This window comes from Ammospiza caudacuta, chromosome 4 (genome assembly GCF_027887145.1).
Source record: "Ammospiza caudacuta isolate bAmmCau1 chromosome 4, bAmmCau1.pri, whole genome shotgun sequence".
Taxonomy (NCBI): domain Eukaryota; kingdom Metazoa; phylum Chordata; class Aves; order Passeriformes; family Passerellidae; genus Ammospiza; species Ammospiza caudacuta.
The window spans coordinates 15,945,102-15,965,602 of NC_080596.1; the positions used below are offsets into that span (position 1 = coordinate 15,945,102).

At 41.6% G+C, this 20,501-nt stretch overlaps 1 protein-coding gene across 9 annotated transcripts in view; it reads right to left on the bottom strand.

Annotated features, from left to right (window-relative positions):
• Positions 1 to 20,501, bottom strand: part of PDLIM5 (PDZ and LIM domain 5) — a 142,484-nt gene that overhangs the window by 91,289 nt on the left and 30,694 nt on the right. The gene's annotated exons all lie outside the window — the stretch shown is intronic.

A 20,501-nucleotide genomic window follows, 5' to 3' on the forward strand; every position in this document is an offset into this window, starting at 1 on the left:
ATGATGCAATTCTACACATTAAAGCAAAGCAGAGAATCAAGTGGGGAGCCAGTGGCAAGAAAACGCTACTACAAATCAAATCCCTTGTGATACACCAGCCATTGCTTCACTTTCCACCTATCCAGAATCCAGGCGTGCATAAACAAGCAGAAAACAACCTCCTTGCTTCAATGAACTGAGATACTGTCAAGCTGCACCATATAAAGTAAGGAGAAAACGGAGGCAAGTTCAGACACTCCTAGAATTGGTTATTGGCACAAATCATTTGTCCAGAGAGGACAACTCACCTGAATGCCATCCCAAAGTGTCACTCTGCAAAAACTGTACAAGCCCATCTCAAGGTGAAACCCCAGCCCAGCAAAAAGAGCCACCACACCCACAGAACTAGCACAAGAGGTGGAGACTGAGCTGCACTTGTGCCAGCTCTCTGTTGAGCATGGAGCTCAGCACCAAGGAGGAAATACACAAAAAATGCATCAGGGTGCAGAAACTCCTCCATGCTACATCAACAGGGGCATCATATTTTAAGTATAAAGGCACCAAGGCTTATGGCACCTCCCTTTGGCAACATGGAAGAAAAAGGCAATTTTAAACATGCGAAAGATGACAACTCAGTTTAGATAAATAAGCATGCTCTGAAGTGCATGGGGTAACAAATAAACCAATCATGGCTAATATGCTAACAGCATAAGCACACAAAAGCACAATTCTGTATGTATGTGCATTCATGCAATGGAGAGAGAACTCCTCAGGATTAGTCAAATGCAAACTTCTAGCACAACGAAATAAAACAAAAATAGCAGACATTAGTAAGTCCTTGTGGGTGTCTTGCCTTTTATACAAGGGAATATTATAGCAGTCATTTGTTTTAAGCCAGTCACATACTGGCTAAAACCCCAAGTATGAAATATTGCAGAAAAAGAGTCCAATAAAAAGCCCTCAGAAAACAAGAAACACATTTTAAAGCAGTTGCATATTATTTAATAAATTCATACAGCTGTTTTTAGCTAAGACACACAAATCTTTATCATCAGCTAATAAGGCTCATGAGAACATATAACAATTTCAAGTTTAATTTTCCATTTTATATGTATATACATATATATACATGCAATACACTGTTTTAGCTTGCTTGACTTTAAACATTACTTTTATGTGATTTTTTTATACAGTTCCAGCTGTGGGTGTTTTTGTATACATTTTTTAATGGATGTAAAACACTGAATATATTACTATATATCGTGGTATACATATATGTTCTTTAAGAAAATATTTGTGTATAAATATTTATTCTTACCCACACCTCTATATAAATAAAAATGCATTTGTCCTCTATGCTAGAGACCTGTGTGAGAAGATCACTTGAAAATTATCAGTGTTTTTTTAGGCAGTGTACAACAAAAAGCAGTTGTCTAGAGCAAACAGGGAGCTATTCAGGACAAATTTTCTGACTGCAAAACTAAGACCCTCATGTTAAGTAAATTTTCCTTACCATTCAACTGCCAAATGCATTACTGACATGCAAGACTAAACAAACCCATGCAAAACCTCCTTACTAAAGCTCCAGAGAGGAATATGCTTTTGCACTTGTTGCAGCTAAGAACGTTGACAAAATTTCTCACTGCTGCATTTTAGCCATCTTCTGAGTTTTGCTGCTGAGCGTTGCACTCTAATTATAGTAACCTAAAATCTGAGTTAGGCTGCAACATGTTTTTTTCTTCCTTGGACATCTGGAGATCAGAAAAATTACACATACAGCTAAACAATGAATAAAGCTGGTTATCAAATAGCTCTGAAAAAACAATAAAGAAAACTTAACCCTTCAAAAGCACTTCCTGCAACAGTCTGCCCCTTGCTCTCAGCCTGACACTGTGCACTGGAATGTGTCCGGCCATTCAAAGTCTGGGCTTGCACAGGAATCCTGTAAGCTTAAGCCTGTTAGCCACGACAGCTCTCTGGTGTACTTTCTTTTTTTTAATTTTCACTTTCTTTTTTTCTCTCCCCCCCCCCATTTGCATGTATGTAGCCCTACACTATCAAACTAAAATCAGAGGACGTTTCAAAGTTAAGACACAGAAAAAGAAACCCTCCCTATCCAAAGCAGAGTTTACAATCAATATTGTCACATCTGAGGAAACAAACATTTAAATCATTTAGAGTCTTAAATTTGGGACTAAAACCAAGACTGCTCTAGCATTCTGAAAAAAAAATCCTATATACACTGGTGGTTACAGGCAGAGCTTGGAAACAATTCCAAGTAAAACAACAAAACACAAAAACACAGTATGCATTCATTCATCCAACTTGATCCAAGACAGATGGTATGGAAAGCCTGCAGATTTTTTTCTGCTATCTTTGTTTGGTGGGTTTGGGTGTATTTTTTGATTTGTTGGTTCTTTTGTGGGTTTTTTTCTTTGTTTGGGGGAGATGTTTTATGTTACTGTATCGCTGGCAACTGTACAAAATATTGATCCTTCACACAGGAGCCACAGGTTTCCATGTGATTTAAACTCTTCTCAACCTCTGAGATCCAGACACAGCCTCCTGAATGCCTTCAAAGCTAAAGAGCAAAAGGCTGACCAACTCACAAGGAGAAGGCTTGCGAAAGTATGATCATCCAGTGGACATATCAAATCCATTAAACTTTTCAGGCATGGAATTTCAGGGTTTTTTCACCAACTATTCAACAGCAACAACTTTTGCTGTAGGAAGACTCCTGCTAGATTTCAAGTAATTTCTTAACGTAAACATTACTTAAAGAATTGCTGGAAGTAAGACATTGGATGAGATTTATATAAAAAAAAAAATGGGTATATATTTTTTTTTCCATCTTGTTTCCTTGAATTCAACATCAGCTACACCAAAAGAAGAGAAAAGTTTCTGGTCTTTATAAATAGTGCTCTTTTTGACCAATACTTTGGTTGCAGCAATGATGATTTGTTGGTTTTTTTATTGCCCTACTACCCTGATTGTTACTCAACTTTGTATACCTCAAGTTTGTGTAGGCCACTTATGAGTAAGGCTCTGGTGAAAGCTGGTAGTGTGAGTGACAACTTATTCATTGGCAGAAGAAAGACAATATCAAAACAAAAAGGTGTTCAGAATAAATATTGGATGTTTTCTGCTGAAAGCTTATCTTGAAAAGAGATTCTTCACATCAGTCCAAATCCAAGAAAAGTTATGCCTCTCTTCACCTACCAACTAAAAACAGCAGGTGGGAATATCCAAGCAAAGCGAGAACCTGCTCCTTCCCCACAGCAGGATGCATCCATCAGCTGTGACAAACATTCAAACACACAATTCAACACACACCAGCATATAACTCACTTCAGTGAGACAGAAACCTTGAGCAGCACTGCATTAACATTTGCAAAACAGCTCCTCAAGACAAAAGAAATCAACTTTCAGCTGCCAAACTTGGGTTGGGGGGAAAAGAACCCAACCAAGCAAAACCACCCCCATATACTGAGGTGAGACAGGGAATGCAGACAGTTTCCAAAATCACTGAGGCTCCACCTTTAGTTTATGGGACTATTTTAAAAAAGGCAGAAATATCAGAGTCCTGCCCATTCTCTCTCTCCCCAGACATAATCAGGCAGGATAAGAAGGGTTATGCTGAGGCCATCACAGACTCAGGCTGGCCACCAGAACCAGAAGCGTCCAGGGGCTTCCCACCCACCCTTGATTCCAGGCAGGCTTTATCAACCACCAAACAGCAACAGCACCTCCAATCCTGCTTCAGCAGGAGGAAGGCAGTAATAACAACACTCGTGGAAGCAGAAAGTGAGAGCAGCCAGTGACCTTTGGTGAGCAATGTTCTCGTGTCATATGAGCTGGTGACATCAAGGATTCACATCAGCCTGATCTGAAAACGCACTGTGTGCATATTTCCTGTCTATTTAACAAACCTATTCTAGGGGAAAGCTTTCTCCTCATGAACACATCATTTTTGATTCAACCCTTTTCTAAAATGAAATGTTCAAGGGAACAATGAAAATGCCATTGAAGGATCTGAGCTCTTCAAACAGCCATCCATCACGTCTTCCTTGAAATTAGCAGCTTCAGACATTCCTCTCCGGCCACCTATTAGAAGGCATCAGATAACCTAAAATTACATAACCTACCAGAGGCAGGTCCTGGATTTACAGCACACATCCCTGAGTGGCTCTTCCAGACACTGAATGGTCTGGAAGCATTTCATGCTTCTCACTAGTGTTCAGTTACACCCCGTACCACTAATCCAAAAAAAGGTTTGATTTTCCAGGGAGCACAGGGGTGTTTTCCCTGTCTTCTAAGCTGCTAGACTTAAGCAGCAGCTTAGCACAATTATAGCCACAAAAATATGTTTAGGCATGCTGAGAATAAAGGATCTTCATACCTTAAATAAAAACAAGAGCACACTGTGATCAGAATTTTACATAATTAGCACCGACGTGGCTACAAAAATGTAAGACCTATCCCTACTTGAATTTGATGCTGAAATTATTTTAATATGATTAAATTCTCACTTTAAAGTTTTGTTTCATTCACATGAAGCAATTCATGCTGACCTAGAACAATCACAGGCAAGTTAAATTTGTATTACTTTCAGCAGGAGTCTTGCAGTTGGTTACATTGAGAAAAAAAATCCTCTACAAGAAAGGCTTGCAACATAGAGGGAGACGCCTTTTTTCCTCTTCCCTCCAGCTTTCCAGTAAGATTGTCCTTTAACCTCTTGAGCACTAACTGGAGAAGGTTATAATAGCTTGTCGCACACCATAGTATTCTGATCTCCATACACTCTGCTACAAGTCACCAACTCAACAGCCACACAATTGTGAGAACTGAAGGAGATGAGCATCTTACACAACCTTTTCTTGACCCAAAATGAATAACACACTAACAAAGTTACTATTTAGAAGTTCAACAGGGCCAATACTTCACCTTTGATGCAATACAGCTTCTCTCAGGTGAGGTTTTGCAGCGTTTTTTGAGTATAGAGATGAAGAACAAAAGCCAAACCACACCAGCAAGAGGGAACAATAAACATGACATAAGCAGAAACATAAATAAAGTTGGAGACCTTGGAAGCAAAATATCTTCTCAGATATATGCCCACTTATAGATGAGGATAGGGGAATAGCAGGTTAGTGTGGCTTTGTATGTTTTCTTCTCCATCCACATATGGACATCTGTGACCTGACAGGTCAAATGGAGACATTGAAGTTCCTCCTTACAATATGTGTATTATTCAAGAGCACAAACCAACAGAGCATTCATGGCTGAAACACAGTATTCATTCCCTTATCACAAGAAAAATTCATGCAACTTGCCATCTGCTCCAAGGAAACCATCTGAGGGAGTAAATCACCACAGAAATACAGAGGGCTTGGGCACCCTCCATGAGACCATGGTGCCAAACTGCAGATTGCTGCAGAGAAATCCAGCTGATGCAAACTTTGGGCCAGATACCAGCAAGGGTAACAACATCCTCTTACAAATCTGATACTAACCAATTCACCTCAGACTTTAACCCTCCCTCAGTGCAAGACCTCCCCAAAAGCCTTCTACCTCACACCATCACCACGGCACAGGGACTGCTTTAACAAGTGCTCTCAATACCAAAGGCTCAGTGTTCCCACCAATAAAGGAGAAGTCACCATGCTCTCCTCCAGGGCCACACACTGCGTGCAGCATGTTGTCACACACGATCCCAAAGCCTGGGAAACAGCAGCATCCAAACTAGGACTTGTGGGTAGGGGAAGGGGGAAAATCAGTTTCTTGCAAGTGTTTCCAAAAGAATGCATGAACACAGGAGGATGGATCTGGATATGGGCACTTGGGATGCTAATTGACTGCAGCAGCAGTAACAGGGTCAGTCCCCCCTCTCTTGTATCTGTGTTCCAGTATCACTGCTAACACAAGGAATCACTTGTGCAGCAATTGAAGGAAAATTGTTGGCCTGACTGAGAGTTACCAGCCAACTGCACCTTGACTCAGGAGCTACAGAAACAATTCCCATCTCCCACTAGGACCAGTCACTTGGTGACTCCAAAGTCTCTGTCCCAGGTGTTCATCCTGCTAGCTCCCAGATGTGGTTGGCACCCCCATGACAGCATCCATCCCAAGGGGACAGGCCCTCCTTCATCCCCAGAAGCCAAGAGCCCAGCCACTCCCAGGGTCTCTGGATGTTTCATCACCCCAGAGGACCTGTCTCCCATTTATGGCAGCTTCTTACTAACATGAATTTCACCAAGTGTTTCATGGTTTCTCATTAACTAAACAAATTAAATGTGCCAATGGAAGGACAAGCACTGGCACCATTGTCTTTTGTAGCCAAGACTCATATTGAAGACCATGATGAAACTAAATCAATTGATGAAGAAATTAAATTCCAAGCCCTTCAGATGCCCAGGCAAATCAGTTCATTCCTTCAACCCACTGCACTTAACTGGAAGGAGGAAACTCAAACGTTTGAGACTTGAAAGCATACAAAACTCAAATAAAAATGACAGCAGCACAAGATGTGTACCAGGGCAGAAGCGCATCTATTCTGCATTCCTACTAAACTGAGGAGGAGAAAAAAAAACAGTACAAGTTTTCTGCATAAGCAAAACTTTAAACAGAACATTATCTTTCTTTCTTCTTCTAGGCTAGTGCAAGCTACTAATACAAATAAAAAATAAAAGAAATGCCAACCAGACATAAAAAATCCTAGTGCAGCTTAAAGTTTGTATTCAAATGTCAATGTGTGGAGTGATTAACCTGCCTGAGGTTACACCAGACCTCCCTGCTTGTCTGTTACCATCACATGCACTTCCTAAACACTAACCACAGCACTCACTGAACATAAAATAGCTGTCATTCCTCCCCCTTTCGCAGAGAAGACACAAGCAGGCTGGTTTTCATCATCCTAAGGAGTACAAAGCTGAAGTAGCAACTTAGCAGCAGAAGAGGAAGACTGAAACAACAGTGATCAAGCACAATCTGATTAAGAACAAAATCATCTGTCACATTCAAACACATCAAAGTGTGCTCATTACAGCCCAGAGCAGAGACAGCAACACAGAGCCCTGTTCACAAAAAGGTGTTCAAAAGATACAGAAAATGAAGGTACTGGAAGTAAATAATCTGTGATGCATTACTAGTCAGACATGCATAGATTTAGATTTATATCACTGAAGCTAACCCAGGTCAGCAACAAGTGATGGTTAATTTCTCAGCACAGGCAAGGAAATCTCATGTCCCTGGGGCAGGATTACACAAACCTCCCCAAAACAAAGGAAGAATGTGCTCTAACTTCCAATTTATATCATTAAACATGACACTTCAATAACATAATGCCCTGCAGTCACAGGTAGTTCTCCTGAAAAGCAAGTTTTAAGGAGCACATAATCCCTAACTGAAAAGCTGATGGTATTACCCACCAAAAATGAAAACAAAGTCTATTTCTGTGCTCTCCTAGCATACTATGTGAATGGATGAGCAGTGGCAGTAGCACAGAGGCTGGGGGTGGTACATGGGGTTGGGGAAGAGCAGCATTGAAGAAACAGAGATCTATGTCAGTGCTTCAGGCTGCACCGTCCTACTCAATGTTGCTGGAAACAGAGCTGAGGAGCTCTCAAACCATAAAGACACAACTTGTAATGCCAGAGGAAACACCCCAAGACTGGAAAGCAATTTTTAGGGACGATGTAAACCACATAAATACACATCACTGCAAAGGCAATTCCAGGCAAGCTCCTCGAAGTTTCTGGGATACACCAAATAAAGAAAATAGTACTAGTCTCAGGGCTCACCAACCCTGCTCCTTAATGAAAAACATTTCGATTTCCTTTTCCAAAAAATATAATCTTTTGGATTCGTTGATGGAATGACAGATGGTTTAGTTCTGCATAATTAAATATTTCTAAAAAGAAGTTTCAAATTTTAAATAAGGTCTAATTAATCCATTTTAGCACAGTTGCCCAAAAATGTAATCTTGGTCAAATGCTGTTTCCCCCATATATACCATCTGGAAGTAAAAATAAAATCACTTTATCCTAATTTAGTGCTACTAAGGGCATGAGAGTGGTAAGGAACAGAAATAAAATGGCACAAAGCCATTTATCTCCAGACAGATATGGCTTAGGAAGCGAGAGTTTTGCCTTCAGAGCTGTGAGTTTTAATTTGGTTTAAAAATAAAAAGGCAACAAAAAACCCAATCCAAAACACATATAACACTCCCTCCAAAAAAACCAAAACAAAACAAAAACCACCCAAACAAAAACCTACCCCCCTAAGTCCAATTAAAAAATAAATGGAAGAGCAAATGATAGAGAAAGGTCTCCAAACAGACATTGGTGCCCCAGAGCGTACGTGTTGAACAGTGTACTCCAAGCGTGGTGTGGGCTGCCCAGCAAGGGTCTAAACTTTCATCTGGCACTCAGGGGACATGAATGCAAGTTATTTAAAACCACAGCACATCCAGCCAGCACGTCACTTTCATACTCTGCTATAGATTGTGTTACTGCTCTGCTTTATAATGAACCTTTGGCTTCATGTCCAGTTCTCTGGTGAAGCACAGCAGTGCCACAGCTTTAGGGTTTTAAGAATTACAGGAGACAGTTAATGCTTCTGCCCAATCCAGATGTGCAGCAGTATCCCAAAGGCAGTAAAAAAAAGTCCCATAGGTTCTTGGAAAAGGGTCTTGCACTGAACAGAGAGGAACAAGCTGAGTTTGCAACTGAGTTTAGCTATGATCTCTGGTCTCCTCATCTGATTTTCAGCTCCAGTCTTCACTGCTAAGTGTGAACAAAGGCCTTGTTTTAATGTAGAAATAAGAGAAGCATTCAGAAGTATGCACCTGAAGCCAGCTGAGCACAAAGGGAAGGGCCTGGGTGGTTTCCCAGGGCGGGCTCAGGCAGCAATACCAGAAAGTGCAGAGAGGTCAGCAGAGGCAGGCAGGGCAGCAGCCCCAGCAGCACACACGCGGTGTGACGCTCTGGGACACAGGTCAGGCGGCACAGGGGACAGCCTGTGCCATAGCTGGGGCATTACCTGCACACATACTTCCCAATAAAGGGCAAGGCAAAAACGGAACAAAGCCCTGAAACATTTCAGACCTCTGCTCCTTCACAGGGCGGGTGACAAGCGCTTCCAGGAGGTGTGTGAAATGCAACTTTTCGTTTTCTTCTGGAAAGAATTTGTCACCTTTGCCACTCCTCTGTCTTGACAGTGAAATTCACCCCTTCTTGTTTGAGACCCCAACTAGGGAAGGGTCTTGAAAACACACAAATCAGGTTGGTTTTCACTTCAAATTCACACACAATTTAGCAATCATGCTTTTTTTTTTTTTTTTTTTTGCAGTGCTGCCAAGTAGCAGAATGGTCAGGCCATAGCAAACTATTGCATGTATGAAGCTGCCCCACAGGACACAGCCCGAGCCACACCTTCCCCAGGAGGTGCCAGGGCAGATCCTGCTTTTCATGGGAGCCAGTTCCTAATCCTGGATCGAGAGTTGTGGTGGGTGCCTGCAGATACTGAACCTACCCCAAACTGAACTGCAACACTCAGCTATAATGCATAAATACATACTGATCCTGAAGGGTTTGGTAATGGGGCTGTGCTGAAAAACGTTTAAAGCCATGACCCCTGCAGGTATTTGTTGCCACCTCTGTGTCAGGGCTGGTATGCATCAATAAAAACCTGGGCTTGGCATAACAGCTCTCCAGTGCCTGCTGGCAGCAGATCAGATTGTACTTTGAACAAAAAACTTAGTGTTGCAACATATCCCTCCTCACCGTTCTGCAGCACTAAAACAAACCAGGCAGAGAGACACATACATGCACATTTTTTGTCTGCACTAAAAACTAATAAACATGAAAGCCTACTTATGTCAACATGAGTCTGTTTACTCCTTGCAAGAATTTATAAGTAGGCATTTCAAGAGCTTCGAGACATTCTTGACTAAAGAAAATAACATTAAATCAACTTTCAAAGTTCATTAATATCTCAAAATATTTTGTAGGGAGCACCAATGTAAATTTTTCCATAACTGCTGATGAGGAAGAGCTTGGTGAGAAATATCATCTTATCCTCCCCTAAAAGGTGTGACTATTTGTGTTTTGATTCCTGCATTTTAGAATTTTGGTTTTTTGTTGCCTTTTTTTGGTAGCCTGGCTCAAATAATCTAAGATATTTTTCTTCCCCAATGCAAAAATATTTGAGCTCTCAGGAGACCTGCAAGTCTTAAAAGAACTGGAAAAGAGAAACAAATTACAGTTTCATCAGTATTCAAGACCAGCAGTGAAGTGGAAGAGCAAGGCATATTTGCAAGGAAAACACCACCTTCTTATTTCATGTTCACTGTAAAGGAAAAAAAGAAAAAAAATAGTGGAGAGGAAAAGTTGTAGAAGGTAAGGTCATTAAGGAGAGTGCTGGCAGGAGGTGACCACTCCAGACCAACGATGTCAATCCCAATACCCACACGTTTGAGCGTCCAAATTTTAGCATCTGCTTATATACTAAAGCAGAGTGGGCAGAGTTGAATGGAATTTGCCCACAAATGACACAAAATTTCTCATGCACTCTGAAGAAACGTAAAATATTCACTCAACAGCCAAATCAGCTCTATGCTGTATTCTTCATTGGTTTCTAAGTTACCAAAGCCAAAGCACACTAATAAAAGCAAGGAAAAATCTCTTGAAAACCAAAGTTTTATTCATCATTTATGAAAATATTCATTTACTAGTACCAAAACACATTTCAACACGTGGAAGAAACAGGATTGTCTAAGCTTTTCTTTTCTAAGCAGTAACTCTTTGTAGGCAGATTTCTTTTGACCAGATAATTTATCAAACTCTTCTCAGGGATATAGGAAATATCAACAGTATTCCAACAAACACACAAAGTGAAGCATTTAAAATTGAAGAGATTATATTTTGATTAGATACTAAGAAGAAATTCTTCACTTGGGCCATGGTAAGACACTGAAACAAGTTGCCCAGAGAAGCTGGGGTTGCCCCATCCTTGGAAATGTTCAAGGCCAGGCTGAATGGAGCTCTGAGCAGCCTGGTTTGGCAAAAGGTGTCATTGCCCACTGCAGAGCCATTGGAACTAAACGATCTTTAAGGTCCCTTCCAACTCAACCCACTCTATGAGTCTCTTTTTTTCAAGCTTCACTTCAGACTAGGATAAATTCCCTTCCACAAGTTCGCCCATTGCAAATTTGCTGCAGTATGCAAGTCTGGACTGTCCTAGGAAGTACCACAAGAAGCCTGGGAATGAGGCACCATGCTGGTGGGGAAATGCAGGAAATGCACAAGTAAATTAGTGCATGGGTGAGCCAAAGGAGGAAAGTTCAGGGGGTATTAACATTTTTCTATCTGATGAAAAACAGACTACAAAAGGTATGAAAAACAGATCTGTCGCTATACAACTTTCCACACATATCCAGCTGTCAGAAATGCTAAATGGCACAATTCAAAAAGGAGGCATCATGCCAGCTGTCATATTCCTCTATATCAAGAGTGAACAAAATAAAGAAAGGAAAAGATATTAAGGCTGGAGTTTCTCTTAAGGGGATTGTATTAATTAAATTTTTTCCCACAATGTGTTGGTTAAAAATCTGAGAGATAATCTAACATAATATAGAGCCCTGTCTTGCACTGAAATCCAGCTTCAAAGTAAGTGCACTGAAATTATGTCCTGTAATAACTGTGTAGAGTATTTCACTTACACATTTGTTACGTTCTCATTGTTCTGCTCGCAGTTACTCATTTTAAACAATAGCATATGGAGACATAAGGCACATATTGTAAGCAACATTCTTTCTTCTCTGCAAGAGGAGAACTCATGAGAGTTTATATACATTACAATCCCCACAGTTTACAATGACTGGGCCCAGCCCAGATATGTATGCAACATCATCTAGACCTTTCCCATACCTACTTCCAGCATCTTAATGTTAAAGTGCTTTTGAAAAGCATCACATGTTTATAATTAAAGCAGTATATTTCCTACATATATTCAAGAAATATTCAGGTTACTATTACCCACTATTTACTTATTCCAACATTTCCTCACACTCTTGCCTGCCATGCTCCATCCCCTATTAACAAGGACTTCCCCCACATAACACATATTTCTTGGAAGAGCAGCAAACACAAGAAGCAAAGAAGCTTTGTGGAGTAATACAGAATTTTCACCAGCTAAAGTCTCATCTCCCCCAAACCAGAAGAAACCAGTGAATCTGGCCCAAGAGTGGGGACCTCATCAATCTAAGTATCTAAAAGGGGAGTGCTAAGAGGATGGAGCCAGAATTTTCCCAGTGGTGCCAACTGATAGGACAAGAAGCAACACAGGGGGTTCCAACTCCTGAATATGAGAAAGAACTTTTTTACTGTGCAGGGGATTGAACACTGGAGATTGCACAGGGAGGGTGTGGAGTCTCTCTCACTGCAGATAGTCAAGAACAGGATGCAATCCTGTGCCACGTGCTCTAGAACTGCTTGAGCAGGGAGGTTGGGCCAGGTAACCCACTGTGGTCCCTTCCAACCCGACCCATTCTGTGACTCGGAATCCTTGGAAGGCAAAGGAAGCTCAAAACTTTCTTCATTGAAGGGCCTATCCACATAGCATGGAAGTTTGAACTCAACATGCTTCTGACAGACAAATTACAGAAATCAGTGTATGCATTCATTCATCTTCTTCATCCAGAATACCACAACCAGAAGAGACCCTCCACACGCTGCTCCCCACACACAGCTCTCAACCTCATTATTTCAGTACTGCACCAAACAGCTTGTTCACATTTGCACATTCAGTACTTGGAGAAAAGCAATTACCAGCTCAGTTCCCACTTTAAAGCTTTAAAATGGCACACCCAAGTCACACCCAAGAAATTCACCAGGCCAGTGCTTGCTCTGCCCACTCCTCCCTACACTGCCAGAAGTGGCTCTGTGGCATGGTAGGAGACATGCTGCCTCTCTGCCTGCAGCACCCCACATCCCAGTGTTTAATGAAGTCCTGAGCAAGAAATTCCCACACACGTCCACTGAAAGCCTTCTCCATCTCTTAACATTCCGCACCTGCTGCAACTTGCAATGTCTTGTAAAAACTAATAGAAATATACTTCCCCCAGAGCACAATCTGTCAGAGGATAACTCATTTAGGACTTGGCTGAACGAGTTTCAGGGCACCATGGGCTTCCTGGAAGGCAGGAAGACTTATTCAATTATCCCACACACTACCACTACCACGGCTTTTGCTTTGCATATGCTGACACCAGAAGTTGGAGCCACCATTAATAATCAGCCGATTTGCCCGATTTACTTTCCTAACAGGGTAAAATTCTACCACACAGGCCATGCACTGTTTAGTTCTGAAGATCTCTAGCAAGCCAGCTGCTCGGTAATTCACTTTCCTGTACCACATATACATGAAACTGCATAAACCATGTCCCAATAAAACAGCTTCTAGACAGTCAACAACACTTTGGTCACTATGTAATTGATTTAAATACTTGAATTTGATGCATCATTTTCAGAAGTTTTGAGATTTGACATGTTGTCTGTTTAATTACACACACAACCCAGATTATAAGAGATCTGCAAAAATTTGTTTCGGGAATTAGGAAAAAAAACCAAACATGAGAAAAATATTTGGCACAGCTCTGTGCCCAAAAGTCCTGAAATATTTATAATGCTACTTGACCAGCCAGCGCTGCCACCCTCACACATTCAAAAACCATGAGTCAGGCCCTAGAAATAAGTAGTGCTTTTTAATCTCACAGTTTTATTGCCAAGATACACTCTGAGGTTTTGCTGGGTTTTCCAGCTTACTTTTCTTAAATCTGCAAAGCAAGACCAAAGGATTATTTTGATGATTTAAACTGAATTCAGATTTTGATACAAATACATGAGTGCAAAGGACTGGGAGCTTAAAAGCAACCCCCTGCAAAGTTCCCCTTCCAAAAATTCACAGTTACTTTGACACTCCAGAACAGCAGCAGCAGAAGTAACTGATTTCCTTTATTATCTTGACTGCAGCAGTTTTGGAAGGGCTGCTTTAGGAATATCTCTTCAACACGCAGGAAGACAGCAAGAGGTTGAAGACAGCTATCTGTGGTCCTGATTAACATCCAGATGAGGTTACTGGTGCATATCACAAAGCACTTCCTGCTCTTTATGGGACAACTGGCAAAACTAACTCAGATCTGGAGTGCCGCAGTGAGGCCCCTCTGATGACAGAGATTTTGGCTCCATTTTATTCAAGCCTTTCAACAACCACCTTTACTCTTCCTCCCAGTGTGAATTAAAGGGATGGGGGAATGGCCAAACTGGTATCTTCTGCGTGCTTTTTAACCAACACTTTGCTTGTAGACTCCATTTGTTAACAAAGAGAGATCAAGCCAATGAAGCTGCTACCTTCTTTATGTCATTTAACGCTATCACACTGTAACAGCCTCATGGGCAAATGACACCTAAACCCCTGTGCTCTCCTGAGTCACAATGGCCTGAGGCAGCTGAGGCAAGGAAGCCACTAGCATCGCCATGATGTTGGGAGTGCAGAAGGGATCCTGTGGCAGGCTCCAAAAGACAGCCCCACACGCTGGGCAGCAAGAAACTGGAATACACAGTTGAGTCATGCCCAGGAAGGTCAAGAATCTGTCAGGAAACTACAAGCCACAATAAATCTCTAGACCCACTTCTCCACCTCACGTGTAACACCAGCTACAGAATTTTCCCTCGAAGCCTGCAGTGATTTTTGGGTTGGAAACCTAAAGCATGCACGTGCTGCTGGCAGTATTTACTCAGGAATCCAGGGGCACCCAGTTGCTCATAAAAGAGCAGCTTGTTTCTTGATGCTGAAGCATTTCCTGTAATTACACCCATAAAGCAAAAGCTGCCTGTATCCAGCCCTGCTTTTCTGATAACAGAAACCCAGTGCTGGGCACAGTAGACCCAGGACAAACTACACTCTGCAGGGACTGGCACAGCTCGGAAAAATGGGAAGGAAAAGGATGGTTACAGATTTGCAATGCAGTACTAATACAATTCAAAACAGAGACAAGCTATTCCTATAGCCACTTATACCAACTGCTTTAGAGTCCAAACCTCTTATCATTTATCACTTGGAGCTGTCTGACAAACATACTATATATTCACTGGTTTTGTATGTTTTTTAGTTTGTGATTTTTTTTGGTTCCTAATTCTTATTTCTTTTATTCCTATCCCTTAATTTGCTTTATTAATCCTAAACCCTGTTAGCATCACAGGTAATAATGGATTCTGAACAGCATTTCTCTTAAATGATAACTAAGAGCAAAAACTTCTGATATTTTTTCAGCAGTAATGCACAAGCCCTCAGGCTAAGAAAAGAAAAAACTTAAAGGCAGTACAAATTGTGTTCCTGCAAAACCACCTTCCTCTTTCTGATAAAACAGGCAACAAACCTAAGTACTCAAACCTATTTAGCAGAAACTGAAAAAAAATGGCACTAGAAAACCAACTCTGATTCAGTTTGAGTGGTTAGCCATCTTAAATACTGAAGTGAGGTTATTTCCTAATTCATAATGCCCATTGTTATGCACATTGTTTCCTAGCATTGACACTAACATTACTTAAATGTCATTGTGCTTAAGTCTAAACTATTTGCATGCCACCCCTCTCAAGCGTATGCTTTCCCAGAAGCACAGTAGTTACACATTCCACTACGCTCACCTTTATCCTCTCACTCTGGGTAGTATTTTTCTTCATGAGGAATTCCCTCTTGTGAGGCCTTATCTCCCATATCCAGCCCCCTTCCAAGTCATACAGAAATTTCTCTCAAGGGAATGAGTCCCTGCTGCAGGATAGAGGCTGATTAGGTAATCATCATCAGGGCAAAGCAGGCCAGGAAAATCTCTATAAAACCTCATTTTGTGCCCTGGGAATACGTTCCTTGCTAAAGGAACGGAATTCTGAAATGGAATGTAAAAAGCAAGAATGAGAAAATTAGGACATGCAATTAAGAAGGAAAAAAAAAAGTACAGAGTGAATGAGTGACAGAGCAGGCATTCAGAGCTAGCAGAAGCACTGGAGGCACTCCATCCCGTGGATGAGGTCAGGAACCAGCTGACGTCAATGACTGAGGCATCCAAAATCCTGTACTTCACCCATCTGCCTCCATCCCAATGCCAAAAGTATGCCTTACATTCATTTGCAAGGAGGAAGCAGTGGGAGAACACCCCAGCAGTTTGGCCTTCCACGTGGTAGGAGGTTACAAAGTAAAGCATCAACACCAACTGGTTTGCCCTAAATCCTTCCTTTGACTGCTGTAATCAGAGTTTCCTGAGAGCAATTTCCAGTAATTTCATCCCACACCATCCAGAACAGACGTATGCACTGATCTGGGCTGTCAACTGCAACAGCAGCAGTTTTCATCAGCTCAGACATCAAAAATAATTAATGTCATTTTAAGTTTCAATGATCAGCAGTTTGTACATTTTAAAGCTGAAGTGGAGATGTGTCAATGGAGGAAAATACTCCCACAGAAGAGCTACTCCACTGGCCAGTGAGTATCACATTCCCTCTGACATATGAGGGATGGTGATACTTTTATCCAGAGAGAGAGTGCAAGAATTCAAGACTCCAAGTTTTAAGTGCACACCTCATGGAAACCAGCTTTATGTTTTCACAAATGAATTGTATTTCTAGACATTTACACAAAATCTGTTCTTTCAGTCAAAAATATCTACTCATCTATATTTTGTTCAAAGCTCAATTATTTAACCAGCAGTTCAGAAGTTTTACAAAACCACCCAAAAAAGGACATGCTCTTACGGTAGTAATCTCTAGCTTAAAAATTATAACTTATGCAATAATTGCATACTGCTAAGAGAAAAGGGGATGGAGCATCCACATTTCCAGGGCAAGAGTTAGCACTACTAAAGCACTTGATTTACTGATGGAATTTGTCTGTCTGGTAAAGGCCTGTTTCTATTTGAGTTCTCTGGATGCCACACAAACATTTCTGCTAGTCAGTTCTCTTAGGCTAACAATCACTGGCTCATGCATCTTCGAGACAAAGTACAAAGTTGTCTGGGAAAGGTCAACTGTCTCCTCCAAGCAAATCTGTGCTTCTTTCTTCCTGGTAACAAATCTGAAGAACCAAAACTGCAAGGTCCTGGGCCGTGATGTACATTGACACAGGCTGAGCCTTATGCAAGAGTTATCTTATGGTAACAATTTATATGTCCAAAATTGTACTTTTCCTTGAGTGTTTTTCCAGTGCCAAGGCCTGGGTTATTAGTATTTACAGGATTACAATCGATTTGCACAATGCCAAACTAATTTAATTTACAAATTATGCTCTCAGAAGAGATTCATCTATGCCCCAGCTACAGTGACTTTTGATTCTAGCCAGCTGCCAAAATATGACAGCTGGAAAGTGGAGAGAAGAGAATGTATTCATAGCTGACAGAAGTGGTTATTTAATAAGCATTCAGTGGCAGTTTTCACAGCTTAGTACGCTGACAGACATGTCCTAGCAAGTCTGGCTTCAGCACTTCTAGCCTGCACTGTCCCCAGGTATCTGCCACCACTGTGCCAGCAGATCCAGCTCCTGTGGCCAAGCCTGTTGGGCTGAGAGAACCTCTGCTGCACCAGTCCCACCTACTATCCCTGCTTAGGGCACTGATGGAGGAAGAACATCTGTAGAGTTAGCTTTAAGCTCCATCACAAAAACGCAAGCACAGGTTTTCTCTGCCAACCTTCTTCAGCCAGTGAGTAGCACTGATGGGTATGGGCCAGTTCACATCCAAGAAGACTATTTGGTACTACATAAGCTTATTCCCACTTTTGAGACTGCCACTACTTGGGGAGGGGTGCCTTCCTCACACCTCTCAGCGTTAAAAGATTTAAAGAAGACAGGAGCTCAGGCAGCCAGGTGGGATGCAAGGCTCTCCAACAATTACTGCTTCCTCTGCAAGGCTGTTTGTGGCCCCTGATGACTATTTACATTACACCTGATCAAGTCACCACTCCAACAATCAGTCCCCCACAAAGAACTAGTGCAGCATTCCCCAAGGGTTAAATATATCCTGAATCTATATTTTGGGGGTAGCCTTTTCATTTCTAAACAATTGCAAGCATACTACCCAAAGAACACTCATTTGGTCTAGCTTCAAAACACTGATTTGATGGGCAGCTGCAGAAAGCCAACAGAAGAACTGTCTGAAATTCAACAAAGGCTTTTGCAGGGTCCATGTACCAGCACAGAGTGGGGGCTGATCTGCTGGAGAGCAGTTCTGTGGAGAAGGACCTGGGAATCATGGTGGACACCAAGCTGTCCGTGAGCCAGCAGGGTGCCCTGCGAACCAAGAGAGTCAAGTGGATCCTGAGCTAGGAAGAGCATGGACAGCAGGTCGAGGGGAGGGATCCTGTCCCTCTGCTCAGTCCTGATGAGGCACATCTGGAGTGCTGTGTCCAGTTCTGGGCTCCTCAGGACAAGAGAGACAGGGAGCTCCTGGAGCAGGTCCAGGGGAGGGTGACAAAGATGATCAAGGGACTGGAGCATCTCTCAAACCAGGAAAGGCTGAGGGAGCTGGGCCTGTTCAGCCCCAAGGAGAAATGACCAAGAGGGGACCTCACCAATGTCAGAAACTGATACACAGAAGTTCCACATGAATGTGAGGAACTCCCCTATTGTGGGGGTAACCAAGCACCCAAGAACCATCTGAACCCCAGGAAAGTTGGACCAGCTGACACACTGCAGTCCTTTCCAATCTGACCCATTCTGTGATTCTATGAATTTATCAAGAGGTCTTTGATGTTTAAAGCTTTACAAGGCTTCCATTTCCCTATCAGCCTAATAAAAGCAAGCCAAATCCTACTTCCACAAACTCTGCGGTTTGTAAATCTCCCCTGACTTTTTGTTTGCTTTTGTCCCTCCTTTTAAAGGCATTAGGTAAGGAAAATTATAACAGCACAGAAGGTATTGCTCAGATAGACATGCAAATAGTAGACAAACAGTCCCATGAACCTGTCACCCCATGTCTTCCACAATGTAATGCAAAGTCTAGAACCACAAAGAGGTAGAAAACACTGGACTCAAAACTACACCTGGCTTGTCATGTATAAGATGCACATTAAACAGAAAAATCTTTAATAGCAGATGCACTATAAACTTTGAGATTGAGCTCCTCTGCTTGGGAGAGGGAGCTTTTGCGCAGCAAAGCTGCTTTTGTTTTTCAAGGGTTCTGAACAAAATGTTCTATAGCTAGAGTTTCCACCAAAGTGATACAATCTTTTTAATAACAAAAATACACCTTTGTGTGTGCATTTTTTGTATTTACAACATTTTGTCTTAGCTCTATAGAATTTCTTTTAAAAAACCTCAAATGACATTGCTACCAATACAGCATCACACTTAGAGACACTTGGGATCATTTTCTCCACAGTCTGAATAAATTTAGGGTGCAATAATAACTAAACATAATCCAATTACATTCATAAATACAAAAGCTAAATAAACTGGGAATTTTACCCTCCTGAAATTGATGCATTCTACGTTAATCCAGGGATAGCATCTAAATCACTAATCAGGTCTTCAAAAGACCTATGAAATAATTAGCACAAAATAAAATTTTCTGTTGCCTTCCCAGGTCAAGTACTTCACATTGTTTTATTACTTGTCAGGGAAAAAACTAGATACTGAGTTAGATCATTCCTTAATATAGCCCAGGATAAGTCAAACTTCTTTCATATCCAGTTAACATGCAAACCATTTGACCTTTCCAATAGGACTACTAGAGACCTGGCAAGATCTACTTTTTAGCCTATGGGACTTCACACAAGGCATTACATTTTACTTTAGGGCTTTGCTACAGGCACAGCTGACAGCAGTTGCAAGAGTTCATTCGTTCAAATACTTTCAACTATCTCTTACATCTACTAAGCTTAACTGTTTAAGCTGAAGTTTCAAATGAAAAAGCAACTCAAAATGAGAAAAAAAACTGCAATACTACTCCATAGAGGTAAAATATTATGGACTACTCCACTTGAAATTTTCTGGTCTGCAAGCCTCTGTGCTCTGTGGCTACTTACTCAGTAGTTTTGGTGTAAAATACAGTTTTTGGTGCACCGCTTATATATCTGCTTTAAGGGTGTGTATCATGATAAGATCATCAGTTTAGTGCATGTCATTTTGTCCCCATACTACCTCTCTACTCGGGACAGCATACCCAAGCAGCTACACAAAACTGCACTGGTGTCTTGAAGTGACAAAAGATGAAAAGCCACTGCGTGTGGGACACCATCCGAGTAACTGACAGCGTTGAAAGGTGAGCAATGAAAGAAGCAAACAAACGGGAAAAGGGAGGCAACCCTTATCTGCTCTTCTAAGAAAAGATAGTACCTCCCTCTGCAAATTCAGCTTGAGGACCTCACATAGCAAGGGAACCTGAAGAGGTAATTCTGTCATATTTTCACTGCTGTCATTGCCCTGAAGACTTGAATTATTCAAACTCATGGAGCACTGGCCTTAGCAGTGGCCTCCAG